At 38.9% G+C, this 6529-nt stretch overlaps 1 non-coding gene across 1 annotated transcript; it reads left to right on the top strand.

Moving 5' to 3' along the window:
- Positions 1-2105: 2105 nt before the first annotated feature.
- LOC114380674 lies at positions 2106-2212 on the top strand. Its single transcript, XR_003659847.1, has one exon. It is a non-coding gene; the product is annotated as a small nucleolar RNA R71 (small nucleolar RNA).
- Positions 2213-6529: the final 4317 nt, after the last annotated feature.

The raw sequence follows: 6529 nt of genomic DNA, 5'->3' as shown, positions 1-6529 counted from the left end.
TCGTTGTCTTCTAAATAAGCATACTTGAGGTTTTCTGGTAAGGGCTTCAGCTCTGGTGTGGGTGATGGCTGAACAGTAGGAGAAAAGGAAGGTTCTTCAGCCTGCATCTCATAAAGCAAATAAGAAGCATGTGTATTTCCTGCAACAGGGTTAGTGCTTTCTGATTCTACAAAATAAACATCAAAAGGTACAACACCCAACAAATCAGAACGAGGGTCAAATTCAACATTACTGTCAGCACAAAGATCAGATTCAGGATCCAATTCAACCTTAGATTCAATGCATGAAAGATGACAATTATGTATATCAGACTCAAATGGATGTTTGTTACCATGCATAGAATGAAAATCAAACGTATATTCATCAACAAGTTGATCAAGTATCTCAGCACGAAAAACAGAATGATCATCAGATGGATGTTTCATGGCATCAAGAATGTTAAAATGAACAACAATATCACCAAATTCCATCGATAATGTGCCTGCATAAACATCTATTTTGGTTCGGACTATTTTCATAAATGGTCTGCCTAAAATAATTGGAACTGAACCATGGGAGAATCCCTCTTCCATATCTAGAACATAAAAATCAACAGGGAAAATAAGTTCACCAACCCTCACCAGTACATCCTCTATGAAACCTGTAGGGCAAGCAACACTTCTATTTTCCAAATGAATTACCACATCTGTGGATTGCAAAGGTCCAAGAGATAAAGAATTGAAAATAGACAGAGGCATGACACTCACTGATGCTCCTAAGTCTAGCATGGCATTCTTAAAATTGTTGTTCCCAATTATGCAAGGTACACAGAAAGTACCTGGGTCTTTACATTTCTGAGGAATGTGAGGAACAAATTTACCTATCAATGTGGACACATTTCTACCCATGCTAATTCTTTCATTTCCCTTAAGCATCCTCTTATGGGTGCACAACTCTTTTAAAAACTTGGCATATCTTGGAATCTGTTTGAGGGCATCCAGCAGAGGTATATTCACTTCTACCTTCTTAAAAGTCTCTAAGATCTCCTTATCTACCTCTTCCATCTTCTTGTAAGGAATTGCTCTAGGTGGAAATGGAAGAGGAATAAGAGGCTGTCGTACATCAGAATTGCTAGAAGAAGGTCTTGCATGGTCAGGAGGCTGTCTCTTTTGTGCATCTATCTCCTTCTCTCTTTCAGATGTAGGTTATGCTATTGGGATAGGCACTTCAGTTTGCTTACCAACCTCAAAGTGATGGCACTCACGTTTCTCGGATTCTGCACAGCTTGAGAAGGCAGCTTGTTAGAGTTTTGGGATTGAGCATGGTTCAACTGAGTGGTCATCTGCCCCATCTGATTTGTCAAACTCTGAATGAAGGCTCTTGTCTCTTGTTGAAACTGCATATTTTGTATTGCCATTTGCCTCACTAACTGCTCTAAGGAAGGTTGAGAAGGGGCCTCAGTTGATTGTTGTCTCTGTGGCTATTGTTGCTATTGTTGTTGATGTTGTTGCATTGGAGGAGGAACGTATGACCTGTTTGGACCAGCAGCATTTTGGAAGGAAGGAGCAGGTTGTTGTTGTTGTTGTTGTTGAGGGCTAGACCATCTGAGATTAGGGTGATTCCTCCATCCGGGATTGTATCTGTTACTAGAGAGGTCATAATTGTTCTGCTGTGGTTGATTTTGCTGCTAAGGTTGAGGAGGTCTATTGTAAATTTTTGCAGCATAAGCTTCAGGCTGCTCAATTGCTCCAGATTGCTGCATAGAAGGGCAAAGGTTTGTATGGTGGTCGGTAGAGGAGCATAAACCACAGAATCTTACGATAGGTACAAATTTCTGATTCAAGGCCAGTTGGGTTACCAGGTTAACCAAGGCATCTAGTTTACCTTCAAGCTTCTTAGTTTCAGCTGATGAAGATGAATTCCTGGCTATCTCATGCATTCCTCTAATGACAATAACATCATTTCTGGCACTAAATTGTTGGGAATTTGAAGCCATCTTCTCAATTAAATTCCTGGCTTCAGCAGGGGTCATGTCTCCAAGGGCTCCACCACTGGCAGCATCAATCATACTTTTCTCCATGTTACTAAGTCCTTCATAAAAATATTGGAGAAGAAGTTGCTCAGAGATCTGGTGGTGAGGGCAATTGGTGCATAATTTTTTGAATCTTTCCCAGTATTCATATAGGCTTTCTCCATTGAGTTGCTTGATGCCAGAAATATCCTTCCTGATGGCAGAGGTTTCATGGTGGAGCAGAAAATATGGAATTCTTTCAGATGTTTATGAGGGTCTTCACCTGCAAGACCATGAAACTTGGGCAACAAGTGGATTAGTCCAGTTTTAAGAACATATGGGACATCCTCATCAGGGTATTGAATGCACAAGCTTTCATACGTGAAATTAGGTGCAACCATTTACCTTAGAGTCCTTTCAAGAGGTGGAGGTTGAGCCATAATTTCAGAATGTTTAGAATTAGAATGCTCAAAATCAGGATGTTCAAATTACCAACCACATAATGCTCAGACTCACCAATAACAGAATGCTCAGGATGCTCAAAAGGCATAAAATGTTCAGGGTAATCAAGATGCACACTATGCCTAAATAATCTATGAAATGTTCTATCTATTTCAGGATCAAAGGGTTGTAAGTCACCTGGATTGCCTCTAGTCATGCACTATATGCAGCAGTTCATGTGTTTCTCAAACAGGGAAAAAAAGGTGGGTTAAAACTACAGCTATACTCAAACGATATCCAAATGAGCTGAAATTTCGTGAGCAACACCCTAAATACATATATAGCTGTAGTTTTAACTCAAACGATATCCAACCCTAATTTAATTTACTAAGTGAAAATCAACATAAAGCATGCATAGATTGATCGAACACGAATGTGGATTAATTGGTGAAGGGAAAACCGATAGGAAAGCAACATTAAAAACATAACCTCAAAGATAGTTATGCTTCATCCTCAGAAGGAAACAACACTAGAAATTTAGCCTTCCTTAAGTTCAACAAAAGCAGAAAATGTAAATGAAGCTAAAGTCAAAAAACGTAAATGAAGCTAAAGGCAAAAAGCGTAAATGAAGCTGAATGCAAAAAGCGTAAATGAAGCTAAAGCAAAAGAAGGAACAAAAACGAAATTGCAATTGAAAGCAGAAAATGGAAAATGAATTCACGTAAACAATAATACAAAGCTAAAAACGTAAAACCCTAAAACTCCCTGCACTCAGCTTGGGTATTCTCTACTGAAGAATGGAATAATCACAAATCCCAAGGTTGTGCTATTTTTAAAGGTCACTCAAAGTCACTGGACCTGATTACATTATTTTGGCCCAAAACAAAATTAAAACTGAATGCAATGAAATTAGACGAAATCTAATAAAATTGTCTGCTCTCTTCAAGTCCAATCTGGCTCAACCCAATTGCTTAATTGCTTAATTATCCTGAAATTGAATTAAAAACACCAAATTAGTCAAGTGGGCCCAATTGATAAAACTGAATAATAAATTTGACAATTAGAGTAAATCAGTAATTAAATTGGTGACAAAAAGGGTTAAGAAATAGGAAAAAATAATGACACATCAATGAGCATGAAGAAGATAATGGAGGTCAATGCAGCTGTAGTTGCCACTGTCAGTGTCGTTTCTGGGGTGGACTCAACTCCCCCATCTGGACTCAACCTAATAAATCATCCAACCTCGGATACGGGCGGCCCCCAATTTGTGCAAGTCTAGAACAAGAACGCTTTCCCGCTATATGGTTTGCCTCTGAACTATACTCCACCCAATGAAAATGTCAATAACTCCACTCCCATTCTCATTGAGAGCCAACAACCTCAATCTGATCATGCACATGTCTCTCAACCCATGGGGGAGACACATGAAATACCCCATCGCAATCTAGCCGACATCGAGCCTCGCCTCAGATATGCCACTGAAAGGCAAGAAGTTGGTGATATACCCTTGCAAAACACTTTGGAGGGCCCTCAATTTCTCCCCCAACCACAACCCTTGCATTTCACAATGGGTAAAATCCCTCCTGCTATGGCAGAAAAGGGAAAGTTGGATCATCTAAAGGAAAGGCTCAGGGCCATTGAAGGAGGCGGAAATTATGCCTTTGCTAACCTAAAAGAGTTGATCCTAGTACCCGATGTCGTCACCCCTCCCAAGTTCAAGGTGCCAGAGTTTGACAAATACAAGGGGACTACTTGCCCCAAGAACCATCTAAAGATGCATTGTCGGAAGATGGGGGTATACGTGAAAGATGAAAAACTGCTAATACATTTCTTCCAAGAAAGTCTTACTGGGTAGCTGTCACCTGGTACACTAACTTGGAACCTTCCCGAGTCCATTCTTGGAAGGACCTAATGGTTACCTTCGTTAGGTAGTATCAGTACAATTCTAATATGGCTCCGGATAGGATGCAACTATAAAACATGGGTAAAAAGGGGCACAAATCATTCAAAGAATACGCCCAAAGATGGAGGGATCTGGCAGCTCAAGTGGCACATCCAATGATAGAGAAAGAGATGATCACAATGATAGTAGACACATTACCAGTGTTCTACTATGAAAAGATGGTGGGTTACACGCCTTCAAGCTTTGCCAATTTGGTTTTCACCAGCGAAAGGATCGAAGTGGGTCTGAAAAGAGGCAAATTTGATCTTCCTGCTTTGATGAATGAGAAAATTGGGGCAAATGGAGAGAATAAGATAGAGGGAGGAACCCATGCTGCGATTGCCATTCCTACATGGCCAAATCCCCCACTAGCTCAACAACATCATTACTCAGCCAATATCAGCCCTTCTCATTACCCACCACCCAGTCATCCTCAAAGGTCATCCCTAAATCAACCACAAAGCCCACCTACCACACAACCAATGCCAAACACCACATTTAGCACAAACCAAAACACCAACCAAGGAAGGGATTTTGCAGCAAAAAAGCCTGTAGAATTCACCCCAATTCCGGTGTCCTATGCTAACTTGCTCCCATATCTACTCGATAATTCAATGGTTGCCATAACCCCAATCAAGTGTAGAAGCAAGCTTCATGATGAATCAAGATTGATTCAAAGAGTTTTGATGATAACAAAGATGATGACAAAAATCTCAAAAGTCAAGAACACTTCATGATAACAAAGATGATGATTTCAAGAATCAAAGAATGAGTTCAAGATTGAATCAAGAACACTTCAAGGTTCAAGAGGAAATTTGATTTCAAGAATTAAGAATCAAGTTTCAAGATTCAAGTTTCAAGAATCAAGATCAAGATTCAAGACTCAAGATTCAAGAATCAAGAGAAGACTCAATCAAGATAAGTATTAAAAAGTTTTTTCAAAAACTAAGTAGCACATGAGTTTTTCTCAAAACCTTTTTACCAAAGAGTTTTTACTCTCTAGTAATCGATTACCAGATTATTGTAATCAATTACCAATAGCAAAATGGTTTTCAAAAAGCTTTCAAACTGAATTTGCAACGTTCCAATTAATTTCAAAATGTTGTAATCAATTACAACTATTTGGTAATCGATTACTAGTGTGTTTGAACATTGAAATTCAAATTTAATTGTGAAGAGTCACATTCTTTCACAAAAAAGCTTTGTGTAATCGATTACACTGATTTGGTAATTGATTACCAGTGATAGTTTCTGAACAAAATCAAAAGATGTAACTCTTCCAATAGTTTTCAGATTTTCTAAAGGTTATAACTTTTCCAAATGGTTTTTAAGTTTTTCTAAAGGTTATAACTCTTGTAATGGTTCTCTTGACCAGACATGAAGAGTCTATAAAAGCAAGACTTTGATTTGCATTTCAAGCAATCTCTTTTAACAATTCTTTTGACAACAAACTTTTGCCAATTGATTTCTAAATCTCTTTGAACTTCTTCTTCTTCTTCTTTACCAAAAGCTTTCCAAAGTTTTCTGGTTTTCCAAACCTTGAAAACTGTGCTATTCATCTTTTTCATTCCCTTCTCCCTTTGCCAAAAAGAATTTGCCAAGGACTAACCGCCTAGATTCTTTTTGTGTCTCTCTTCTCCCTTTTCCAAAAGAACAAAGGACTAACAGCCTGAATTCTTTTGTGTCTCCCTTCTCCCTTGTCAAAGAATTTAAAATGACACAGTCTGAGATTCTTTTGATTCTTCCTTTTCCCATATACAAAAGATTTCAAAGGACTAACCGCCTGAGAATTCTTTTGTATTCCTATTCACAAAGTTTCAAAGGTTTAACCGCCTAAGAACTTTCTCTTAACACATTGGAGGGTACATCCTTTGTGGTACAAGTAGAGGGTACATCTACTTGGGTTGTTGACTGAGAAAAAGAGAGGGTACATCTCGTGTGGATCAGTTCTAGTGGAGGGTACATCCACTAGGTTGTTCAAAGAGAACAAGGAAGGGTACATCCCTTGTGGATCTTTGCTTGTAAAAGGATTTTTACAAGGTTGAAAAGAAATCTCAAGGACAGCAGGTCGCTTGGGGACTGGATGTAGGCACGGGTTGTTGCCGAACCAGTATAAAAACTCTTGTGTGTTTGTCTCCTTCTTCCCTACTCTTTTA

Source organism: Glycine soja, chromosome 12, assembly GCF_004193775.1.
Source record: "Glycine soja cultivar W05 chromosome 12, ASM419377v2, whole genome shotgun sequence".
Taxonomy (NCBI): domain Eukaryota; kingdom Viridiplantae; phylum Streptophyta; class Magnoliopsida; order Fabales; family Fabaceae; genus Glycine; species Glycine soja.
This window is presented reverse-complemented; position numbering and strand designations above follow the sequence as displayed.